Raw genomic sequence first — 13128 nt, forward strand, 5'->3', positions numbered from 1 at the left:
TTCATCTCCCTGAGGAGACACGAACCAAGGACATATGAGTGGCATGGCACGACACTGACCACTACACCAGCGGACCAGTTCATTGGCGGCCGTGCTCCCTTACAAGAGTTGAAAATGAAAAGATGATGTGTCAAAACCATGAAAGTCATGCATACAACAACATCCATTACCAAAACAGACCACTCCAGTTGCCTGCTCTGGTGACTCGGCTTCGGTCAACAACGGACGATAAAGCCCTTTATCAAGAACAGCCGACTTACCCGAGAAACAGCCTTAATTACTCTCAACAGATAATCCTATCAGTCTTTCCCTTGGCTGAGAGAGAGAGAGAGAGAGAGAGAGAGAGAGAGAGAGAGGTCTTATCGGTTACGAAGGGCCTAATGGTTAAGTAGAGTCGGATAAAGTACTGCTGGATTATCTGGGATACCTCATAAAATCAAATGCTGTAGTTTTGTTCTTTTAGTTGCTTATGGTTAACCTGTTATACTACATTTCTTATACATATATACTCGTACATACACCCACAAACACACACACACGCAATATAAATTGTAGAGTCACGGACGGGAATACGCTGGAGAAATATATATATATTTATATATATATATATAAATATATAATATATATATATATATATATATATATATATATAATTAGAATTATATATTATGCTCCAGTCCTATTATGCTTTACAAGATCTAATTTCAAGCCTAAAATCCATGAACTTCATGCAACATCTAAATCTCGTAATTAACATTAAACTGAAGCTTGCGAAATAGTCCACAAAGATGTTAAACGGGACTGTATTGGCTTGAATTTCATTTGCTCATTTATAATCTACCCTTCTATGCAGCAGAAGTTATTGCATGATCAGTTATTGCATTGTTATCATACACATCAGCAAAGTTAGTAGGCGATACTATTTTTTCCAAATGTGTTTATTTATATCTGTGGGTGTTTTAACAATGTCTTGAGTGCTCAAGAACAGATTATTTTTTACTCCTAGTATAATGGCCCGAGAAGACTATCTTTCCTTTTTCGTACTGAGTTGACAATAAATTATAAGAATAAGCCATTTGAAGAAAGATTGGGCTTATCAAAATCAAACACATTAAAGACAAATCTTTCACGTAATTATGAGTTTTCGCCGAACGACTAAATGGAAAAGCGAACATGAATAGTTAAATTTTTAAAAATGAATTTCTTTACAGTTCTCTTCCTTGTCCACATTAAGTCGTCGAATATTCAAAAGGCATAAGCAGGAAATTACTTTTTCTAATGCTTTCTGTATGAAGTGCTTAGTTTTACAAAATTACTGTTTATGATTACTTTCCAATCACACACACACACACACATACCCAAAGGAAATTGCGGTTTCTATTTAGTTCTAAATTATCCTTATGAAAAGAAAGTGTTTAAACATCAAAATTAAAAATACGTCATGAATTGCACTGTACACTATGAGACTGTCAAACGTCACTGTGGGACATAACGAGTGGGCGGAGAGGTAAAGGGGGTCGGGGAATTGGGGAGGGGGGCAGGGTTGGGGGGAAGGGGGGGAGTCAGGTGTTACTGGCGGGACTTCTCCGTGGAAAGAGGGTCGATTTCGGTAGGGGACAGAGCCATGCTTGCAGAGGGCCGAGTTCAAAACTCACCACAGTCGACGGTGGTAACATTTGTAACAAGTGAATTAAGTGATATCAAGTATTAATCTCATTTGCATTTGGACACAAATTATAGTGATAAATTAGTAACATTTTCGACTGATGTTAGATGTGGTTTAAAATAATAAGTACCTTTGAAATCGATAAAACAAAGTCGGTCTGGATACCTCACTTGAAAATCTGAAGTAATTTAAATAGTTTTCATATGGATTTGGCATGAAATCAGAATGGGTAATTATTCACAAGTGAACACAATACTTGCTAAATAATTTATTACTTGAGGGTATATCAGTGATGCAAATGAGTTCATTTGTGGCAATCTAGTCGCTAATCAATCGTTTGTCGTATTAAGATGGCCATTGCAAAGGAAGTGATAACGGTTTCTATTTTATATGGATTAATGGCAACTTGCAGGCAAGACCACGTAGAAGCCATAGGTCATGGCCATAAACGAAATTGGAATCCGGTTCGAAAAGACATTACTGAAAGTATAAAAAATCCAGATGTTTCGGAAACAACAACATTCACAAGCAATGCCTTGCTTCCCTGGTTACAGTCCTCAGACAATGACTTCAATGTAGAGAATCAAGTGAATAAAAAAGACTTTCACCATATGAAGAATAGTGTCAAAGGCTTCAAAAACAATTGCAGCTCTAACGGTACTTTGCAAGAGTGTGCCAGGCCTAAATATTCACCCAGTAAACGTCCTGTGAATATAGATGAGATTTTGTATCCAGAGAAAAATTCATCTTTAAGTGCACATTCAAAGGTTCCTTTTGAAGCCCATCTGAAGGTAAGATCATCGCTGAGATCAGGACACGGGACGTCAGTTCGGAAGTTTAAAAAGGGTACAGAATATGAGATGAAGACTAACCGAGCTAAGTTTGTACCTAAATCCACCGGCTATAAAAACAACCTAAAACCTTGGCAAAATCACTCAAAAACCAAATCTGAACCATCTAAACTTGGATATAACTATACAAATCTTGGGATGATGCCAATGCAATCAACAGCTTCTTCTCTCAGTAAAAATCAATTACCCAAAGATTTAAGAGAACAACAGCAAGGAACAAGGACAGAACAGTATCATTCCACTACTGAGCTACTTCAGACTATGAAACAAAGTCAAATTCCAATTGCACATCATTCACTTACTCAGGTTAAACCACACCTTACTGCAGATTCATCATTATATGGTAGCTTAAAGGCACAACAGAATGCCAAGCCATGCCTCAGTCTCAATCCATATCTGATAACTAGTATAACTGCCAATCCATGTCTGCTCGCAAAACAGCAACTGACTAGTGAGTTACAGATAACTAATGTACCTGCTTTGAGTGCTGAACCAAATACAATTATAAAGCAACAGTTATCTACTAAGCCAAACATAACTGCCAATCACCAAACAAGAGTTAATATGACTATCAAACAGCAAAGAAGAGTAAAGCCACACATGCTTAAAAGTCAGCAAACAAGAGTTAATATGATTACCAAACAGCAAAGAAGAGTAAAACCACAAATAACTGACAGTCAGCACCAGAGTACCAAGCCAAACATGCATACCAATCACGATTTTAATTATAAACCACATACAACTATCAATAAGGACTCAAGTGCTAAATCAAATGTGGCTGCCATTCAGCAGTCAAGTACTAAGCCATTTCTCGCTAAAAAGATCCGTTCAACTGCCAAGTCACATCCAATTGTCAAGTCTAATCCATCTGCAAAGCGAGTACCAGGTACGGTACCACATCTCACTTCAAAACCAAGTCTGTTTGTCAGGTCACTTCTTACAGCAAAACCATATCAAACTCCAATGCTATTTCCAGCAACACAGTCACATTCACTATTCAAGCCAAGTCCAACTGCAAAATACCATAACACTTTCAGGTCAAGTCCAGCTGTAAAGTCCTGTACTAATTTCAGAGTTTGTCCACCTACGAGGCCCCACCTGATTTTCAGGCCAACTTCAAATGTTGAATCCCAAACCACTTACATATCAAGACCAACCGTTGATTCCCATCTGACTTCCAGGTCTCAGCTTAGTGCAAAGCCACATCTGATTATCAAACCAAACCAAACTACAAAGCCTTACCCAACACCTGTACCAAGTACAACTGTATACCCTTTACCAGAATGTTGCGACCGTAAATACCAATCTTGTGATGAAATCTGTGGTGATGCTCCATGCTCGTCATCAATACTAGGTTACCACATGGCCGTTTGTGAAGATGACGATCATAATAGTCAGATTAACACAAGCGATATATTCAATGCTTCGAGTCTGCTCTGTGCTCACATTATGCCTTGTATCTTTGATGTGTCACATCGAACCCATTCTTGTATTGACAAGTATTTATGTAAGTAGAAATATTAACACGTATAAAAAGAAAACACACACAATATAGTAGCTTATAATCTCAGCCACCATTTGAATGTTTAAACACCTTTTAGAAGTAGACTTTGATATCATCATTAGAGCTTATTTTTTATATTAGGAAATAATGCATTTCATTTACCATCTCTCAGCATATCTGAGACTCTTTACTGAATTGCACAGTGTATAGAAAAAGACAAAAGTAGATACGGGAATTGTATTTTAGTTTCTGAAGTCACTTCAGTACACTAGGTACTACTGATGAACTCTTGAGAGGTGATTATTTTTGCAATTAATTTAGAAGCAAACTCTAAGGCTAACTGAATCGCTTTTTCTGGCCCAGTCTTAAGGAAGACAACAGTAAAAAAAATTCAGAAGCCACAACTGTCAAAAATGTTTTTCCCTTAAAGTAAATACTGTATATAAATGCGAGATGTGGTAGCCTACTCTGTTCCTCAACCTACAACATTCAAAACGCTAATCTAAACAAAGCAATTCCCCCTCTATGAAGTAAAACAAGATGTGTTAAATTAAAGGATGTCACAAACTTACAAATTTACTAATAAGATAAATTCCCCTCTGCAAATTAAATGTTATATGTAGTGAACTGACTGTGTTATCTCAAAAAATATAATATGACAAGATCCTGATACACTTACCCCTTCTCGGATGCTCTAGATGGCTGGTCTGAGTTCCACATAAGTATTCCCTGGCCGTGGACAAGAAAACATACCATCACCATCTGCATGGACTTTCCTGATGATATCTGGAATAGAAAGAGCACTCCTGAAGTTATTTGGAAGATGACACTCATGATGCCCATTGCAGTGGTAAGTCTATGTAAATTAACCTATGTATCATAATGCAGTAGGTATCATGAAGACACCTAAATTTCCATAGCATTTAATTATTTTAAAAAATACGAAAAACTTAGGCTGATTAGACAATGGAAGTTATATTCCTTATAACCAATATTATCAGTTCACAACATGATGAACAATGTTGTGATTAACAACAAATGAACCCACACCTAAACTTCTGCTGAAAATTTCAAGACTCAGGTTTTCAGAGGTGAAATATTTAAAGTAATTTTTTGTCTGACCAATCTGAATACATATTTTTGAACATTTAGCTTTCTGAGAAAAGTTTCACTTTTTAAATTTATCTTTAATTCCAGTATCCTTCTCTATCCAATACGACATAGCAACATAAAAATTATAATGGAAAATGTTAGATCCCTTACAAATGCAAATCATAAAATCATCCTTATTTAATAAAATCTCTTAACCACAATTATTTAAAGTACTATTTCATACTTCAGATAGGAATTATCATGAACGCAACCATCCTCTACCTCATAGCCAGAAACAAAAACCTGCAAACGCCCATGAATGTCTTCATAGGCAACCTAGCTTTGGCTGACCTTCTGTCAGCAGGTGTGAGTCCAGTTCTGTACTTGGTAGAAGATTTGTACCAACAGTATCTTCTTGGACACTATGGCTGCAAACTCCGAGGGTTTATTCAAGGTAGGGTTTTGGTCTTAAATTTCAAAATTTTTCATCAAAACTATATCTGTACATGGTGTATTCGAGTTTTTATGAAATACATGTGTAACATATAAAGACTGATAATATAATATGATATGATATGTATGAGACATTGTTGTATGTCACGTGCATTGACATTCCTCAGAAATTGGGAATCATTGTTTTTAACTTCCCTGGAGATTGGCTGTCCGAGCGACAGCTTAGGAATGCTGATAAGCCTTTTTCTCAAGGTGGTATGATCAAGTCTGCATGAGAGCTATGCAGAGGTGACTTTGAAACTGGTTACGAGTGGTTTCAGGGCATGAACGATGGGTGTGAGTTTGTGTGTACGTGTGAGCCTCTTTCCTACATAATAGCAATGTAACTAAACCATAGAGGGACTCTTACGGGGAGAGAAAGAGCCGGGATGGCTCTGCCAACGTTTTTTCTGTTTTGTGAAAGTGCTTGGAGATTCTAGCTGAGATGGGTGAGTGTATTTATATCTATTTTAGCCAAAGGTGTGGCTTGACTGTATTTTTTATATTTTGTAAAGATGTTCTATTTCATTTAATCTTTTGACTTATTATTTACAATTGTGTATGCTTACCAGTTTTGTTCTCCTGTTCTTCTAACAGGCGATTCTAGCAGAGGGAACTGTTCTAGTAGAGGGAACTATTCTGGAGGAGAAATGGTGTTGACTAATTACTGTATAGACTGTTAATTACCGAGGGTTATCTGAGTTATTTGAACTTTGAGTTATCATTCCAGTTAATCATGCTGTTTAGAATCTGAGTTATTCAGTTAATACTTTGCTTTTAAATAAATGCATATTTTTGTAATGCACGACTCTGATTTGATGACCTAATGAAATGAAGGGGAGGTATGACGAGAGAGAGATAGAGAGAGAGAGAGAGAGAGAGAGAGAGAGAGAGAGTGATACCAAAACCCAGTTGTCTTCCGCTCTGGCTTTCGCTACCAAAAGAAAAACGGGATACTTGGTGTCTCCGTTATTAATATGATATGATATGTATGAGACATCTTTGAATGTCACATGCTTCCAACCGCTGCCACCAATGATATGTATGAGACATTGTTGTATGTCACGTGCTTCCCACCGCTGCCACCACTAATAACATAAGACACCAAGTATCCCATTATTCTTTTGGTAGCGAAAGCCAGAGCGGAAGACAACTGGCAACAGCTCTCTCTCTCTCTCTCTCTCTCTCTCTCTCTCTCTCGTCATACCTCCCCTTCATTTCATTAGGTCATCAAATCAGAGTCATGCATTACAAAAATATGCATTTATTTAAAAGCAAAGTATTAACTGAATAACTCAGATTCTTAACAGATGATTAAATGGAATGATAACTCAAAGTTCAAATAACTCAGATAACCCTCGGTAATTAACAGTCTATACAGTAATTAGTCAACACCATTCCTCCTCCAGAATAGTTCCCTCTACTAGAACAGTTCCCTCTGCTAGAATCGCCTGTTAGAAGAACAGGAGAACAAAACTGGTAAGCATACACAATTGTAAATAAAAAGTCAAAAGATTAAATGAAATAGAACATCTTTACAAAATATCAAAAATACAGTCAAGCCACACCTTTAGCTAAAATAGATATAAATACACTCACCCATCTCAGCTAGAATCTCCAAGCACTTTCACAAAACAGTAAAAACGTTGGCAGAGCCATCCCGGCTCCTTCTCTCCCCTTAAGAGTCCCTCTATGGTTTAGTTACATTGCTATTATGTAGGAAAGAGGCTCACACGTACACACAAACTCACACCCATTGTTCATGCCCTGAAACCACTCGTAACCAGTTTCAAAGTCACCTCTGCATAGCTCTCATGGAGACAGGACGAAGGCACTGATTTGCTAAGCCAGCAGACTTGATCATACCACCTCGAGAAAAAGGTATATCAGCATTCCTAAGCTATCGCTCGGACACTCAGTCTCCAGGAAAGTTAAAAACGATGATTCCCAATTTCTGAGGAATGTCAAACCACGTGACATACAACGATGTCTCATACATATCATATCATATTATCAGTCTTTATATGTTACACATGAAACACACACACATACACTTTATATCTGTAGCTTTAGAAAGCAGATTCAGAAGTTTCAGATTATTGACCACTTTGTCATTGCCTGTAGATCAGTTGGACAAGAGAACAAACCTTTATTTACATCAAAAAAAAAAAAAAAAAAAAAAAAAAAAAAAAAAAAGATTGGTAGGGTAAAAAGGAGCACTAATCTGAAAGAAAAGGATATGGTTATCCTGTCCGCTAATTTTATGGTTTAACTACTGATCTTAGAACCTTACTGTACAGCATTAACACGATCAAATGTATGAACAATTAAATTCTACTGGTTTTCATTTTTCATTTATGACTGCAAACATAAAATTCACACTAAATTTATTAGAAAAAAGAAACATCACCCCAATTTTCCTTTTGCTCTCACTCTTCAGTTGTCAAGAGGTCTATTTGCTTAGGCATAGTTAAAGCCTCTTACAACCCCTGCATTCTCTCTTATCTTTTAACTCAAGCCAGGACAAGTAACTGGCTCTATCAGGCTAGGGAGTTTAAATACAATCAGCTCAAGATTTTCTTTCATGATGTTCGAAAAGCAGCCACTGATGGTTTATTAACTTAAAAAAAATTGAATTTAATCTAGGCAGCTAGACCACAACACCTCACGTTGGGGGAAATATTGATTTTACATATGAGCGAGCATGCATCCATTCTGATTAAGCAAGCACAAGTATCAATTGTACCAATGCGAACAAGCATGCTCGTTATTTTGCCTGCTTGCAAAATGACATAGCATTTCAAACTGGACGTCAACCATGCCAAATGCAAATGAATGAAGAAGTAATACAGGGCAATTCAATTTGAATCCCCTATGCCTTATATATGCTCAATTTCTACTACTTCATTCCCAGCACTGTTCCTGATAGTGTCTGTCCTGAGTGTGGTGTCTGTTTGTGCCTCACGGCTGGCAATAGTGACAGGAGGCCGACTATCCGAAGTGCTGACGCCGCAGCAGCTCCGACGGCGGATTCGACAGGCTCTCGCCATCTGCCTGGTTACCTGGCTGACAGCTGCGATGGCGGCCTTACCCTTACTTTTTAGTCGTAACTTCGTGGTAAGACTTGAACTATTTTCACGTTATCTGTTACTTTATGGCCAGATTCTGATGTGATTCACTGGTTCATCTGTTAAATGAACCCAGTCAGAGAGTTAGTGTCGCCAGTTCATTTACGAGGAGCACTGTAGGCATTGCTTAGGGATGTCTGCTGCGTCCTTTCAGCCAATGGTAGCACCCACTTTTTAGTCTTCTACTTTACCTCCATTCCTGCTTGCTTCCTTCAGTCCTGCTGTCCATTAACTCTAATTGTTACTTCTTGGTGCAACTGTGGGGTTTTCTTGGGGTTTTCTCCTACTTCCACCCTTAGATCCTTATACTTCTTTATGTTCTGGATCTCCGTATCTTGCTGTCCAACCACTTCAACTCTCGTGTTTGGCTTGACAGCCTGAGTTTCATTAAATAAATCAATAAATTACTTTAGATTATTTGCAACATAACGACTTCTTACTTGGTAATGCCGTTACTTTACAATACCAGTGTAACAGACAAAGCAGACAACTAGCTTCCCCATCACTTTGTCTTGTAGAGCTATTAAAGATTTTACTCTTATAAGCAATCAGCGTAATAAAACTTTCGACAGAATGCTTAGAATTGGTATATTTCAATGACTGGTAAAGATTACCTCAATCATAAGCGCTTCAATCATTAATTACTTGGATCTGTTTTTGTTATTCTATTGCGTTATTAGTCTACTAGTGAGAGACTACACGAGTGATTAATTTTTTTTCTTAATTTATCAACACAATTATGTACTCTCTGTTGTTATATTGTAGCTGCTTCTACAAACTTATACTGATTTACTCAGACAACAAATGTAGCGGAAACGCAGTGACTGACATGAAGTGAACAAACAGAGTTCACAGCCTAATCAACTGTTTGTTGAAGGATGGAAGGACGTATGCAAATCGATGTACAAGACATGAATGAAGTTAAGATACACATACCTGAAATTCATTGTAATGAATGTGGTAAAATGATACATTTAACATTTAACATAACATTAACATGAATGATAATATATGAACAAAAGATGCGTGACGTATGCTGTGTTTCTCGTGTGTGTGTGTGTAATATATATATATTAATTATATATATATAAATAATATATATATATATATATATATATATATATATATATAGATATTTTATATATATATATATATATATATATATATATATATTATAAAGTATAAAAGGCCCGGTAAAACACTCTGGTTTGAAGCTAAGGACTGTATTTCGGTGGACTTACTTCCACCCTTATCAAGAAGTGAATGACAGGAGTTTCATTAGCGAAATATATAGTGGGAGATATGTCCTTAAGTGATGCCTGAGGTCGCCGTTAAGCCGATGCCGTTGGTTCTGTTAATTTTCTTAATCTTCTTCATCGTTGCCTTAGGGAAGATGTTGTCTATGTGGTCAGAGTCTATCTTCCTTAAGGCAACAATGAAGCGGATTAAGAAAATTAATAGAACCAACGGCATCGGCTTAAAAGCGACCCCAGGCATCACCTAAGGGCATATCTCCCACTATATATTTCGCTAATGAAACTCCTTCTGTCATTCACCAAAGTACAGTCCTTAGCTTTAAACCAAAGTGTTTTAATGGGCCTCCTATACTTGAGACATATCCTGTTTTAACAGAAGAATTTATATATAAATATAATATTGTATCTTGCTTTTTTCATATCAATATCCAACGGACTGACATATACGAGCTTCAGATAACTTGAGCAATACAAAAGCTCAAAAAGCATCATATTCCCTTTCAGGACCGAAAGTGGCTCAACTACGAAGAGACCTTCTGTGCCGAGGAACCCTGGATGACCAAAAAATACTGGCCCTACTTAGTAGTCATACTAATATGGCTGCCACTGCTCTTCCTCATTGGTTCCTACCTGGCTATTTTAATCAAGGTGTTTAAACGTTATTTTTCTCTAATGTCCTCTTCCCTGTTTGTCTATAGGTTTGTCTATTTGCCTGTCAATTTCCTCTACCACAATCACTCAAATACGATGCATGATGGATATTTATTTTAATCATGGTCTGTTTCCTAAAGCGAGAGCAAAATGTCTCCTATGGTGAAAGCAAATTGAAAGTCACTAAAACACCATACAGAAAATGTTGAAATTCTCAATGGGAAACTAGTGGTTTAGCAGGTATTCAAACATAATTATGATTCACTGGATAGGTGCGGAGTGGAAACTTGGAACGAACAATAAAATACCCACCTGAGTAAAATTCAAGTAAAAAGAGCTAATAACTACAAGGTTACAAGATCTAACGGATTACCAAAGGGGAACCACAATCGATATCATATGTAACTTCCTTCACATTATGTCGGATACCTACGTGGTGCTTATGTAGACTATATCGAGAAATAGCTCGTTATGAGAACAGTTGCAAGTAAAGTGTCATTATAACACTTTTCCATTCTACATAGTCACATGTCACACTTTCAGGTTGGTAATTTTCCAAGCAACTCTCAAAGCAGCCAACTCGGCTTTTTATTCCTACCAGTTTTCTAGAATTGGCACTCTTTGTCTTTCCTCCATAGAACTGTCTGCTCAAAACCCATTTGCAATTAATTCTTTCGAGATTTTCATTTCACTTAACGTTTTTCACTGACCCTAACCTATGTCTTCTTACCTTCTCTTCTACAGTTTATTCTTCCTAATCTTCTTACATTTCCATTAAATGTTCATCATTCCGAGTTTTCCTAGATAGTGAGCCCCCAAGGGTTATCTAGGACTAATATTTCTTTCTTATGATATTTACAGTGTTGCGTTTATGTTTTCACGGTAATCCCCAATGGGCTTTTACTAAACAGGCCGCAAAGGTGGATACATACCGGGTTAAAACCCTTGGGGGTCACTATCTAAGAAAGATCCCGCCATTCTCCTTAATATTCACTGAATCTTACTCATTCTCGCAGCTTGACAAATATGAAAAGAAGAAAGCCCTGTGTCACCTGAAGCATTCAAAGAGACGTCGCCACCTTCTCGGTGTCACGTTTTCCATACTCCTTGTCTTTACCATCTGTTACGCGCCGTTGAGCCTCTTCATCATGTCCAGAGTCGTCGTGGCACCAAACTTTGATCCAGTAAGGAGAACGGCTCTTTATAATTTGTAGCATTTTAAAGGTTTATTACCGTCGCTATTGCTGATACTGGTATGATCGCTGGCATGAGTACTACCGGTGTGCTGCTTCTTCTCTGAAGTTCTTTGTCTGATTTCACTCCTATGCTTTATTTCTTCATAAGGACCATCGCACCTTCAACGTCCTGTGGTTGCTTTCCCACTGGCTGGTATACTTGAACGCTGTCATTAACCCCATCATCTACAGCCACACCAACGACGCTTTTAGGAAAGCATTCTTGTCTTTGACGGTTTTCAGGCACTTTCGCAAAGTCAACCCAGAAGATGTCAAGGTGACTGTGAGTGGGCCAAACACAAATAATGCCAAAAAGTCTTTGCCTATTCTACTTGAGGGACCTCCTCCTACTGCCCACCAAGATACCCCATTGGCGTTGGAGGCACTGAAGTCTCTAGGTAAGCTTTCCTTTCTTTTTCTCGTTTTCACCAGCCTGGACCAGATAAGGGCTTTGGGTTAGTTTTCCAACACGCCTTTTCATTATGAAATAATCTCTGAATAATTTCATCTCTTGAAATAGCAGCCACTCACTTTTGTTATCGCAAATTCTTCTATCTTGGGTGGGACTGAACAAAGGCTATGGACCATGGGGTAATTGAGAGAGTAGGTGTTTAAAAGACAGGTTATAGGAAACTGAGAAAGGAGAAGAGGTACAGATTGAGGGAGCACATTCATTCTGTTAAGTGAATTTTTACAGAGTTCCTCTTTGTCAATAGTTTTTCTTGAAATTCATGCAGGCTGAATACACAGTTACTTTAAACAGAATTAAAACAGTCACATCCATTACATTAATCTTTGCATTTACACCAACGATCTAGAGTTACTTCTACTAAATCAGCATGCTGGTCAATCTTTAAGAACTATTTGTTCATTAAATTGTCTAGTTTTATTTGCCCATCACTTTTACTTAGAATTAATTCACTGAAATATTAACCTCTAATTCTATTGCTAATTCCAAAAATATTTAACAAGAAAATAATACACACCTAATATTTAATAAAAACTGATAATACCAGATTAACAAGTCTAATTTCGTCTTCATGTTATGATGAATTTTATAATGATCTAAGAGAAATAATGCTGCCTCTTGATTTCTTTCCAATTATTGATATTCATTACTCTATTAAAGAAAAATTTGAAGGAATTTGGAAGGTTAAATAATTCACTAAAATTCTTTCAAAGTTAGTACCAAGAAAATAATATTATGCATTAAAAAGCCAAGCTTATACGCACAGACGTCAACGTATTATGCA

Source organism: Macrobrachium nipponense, chromosome 29, assembly GCF_015104395.2.
Source record: "Macrobrachium nipponense isolate FS-2020 chromosome 29, ASM1510439v2, whole genome shotgun sequence".
NCBI classification, from domain to species: Eukaryota; Metazoa; Arthropoda; class Malacostraca; order Decapoda; family Palaemonidae; genus Macrobrachium; species Macrobrachium nipponense.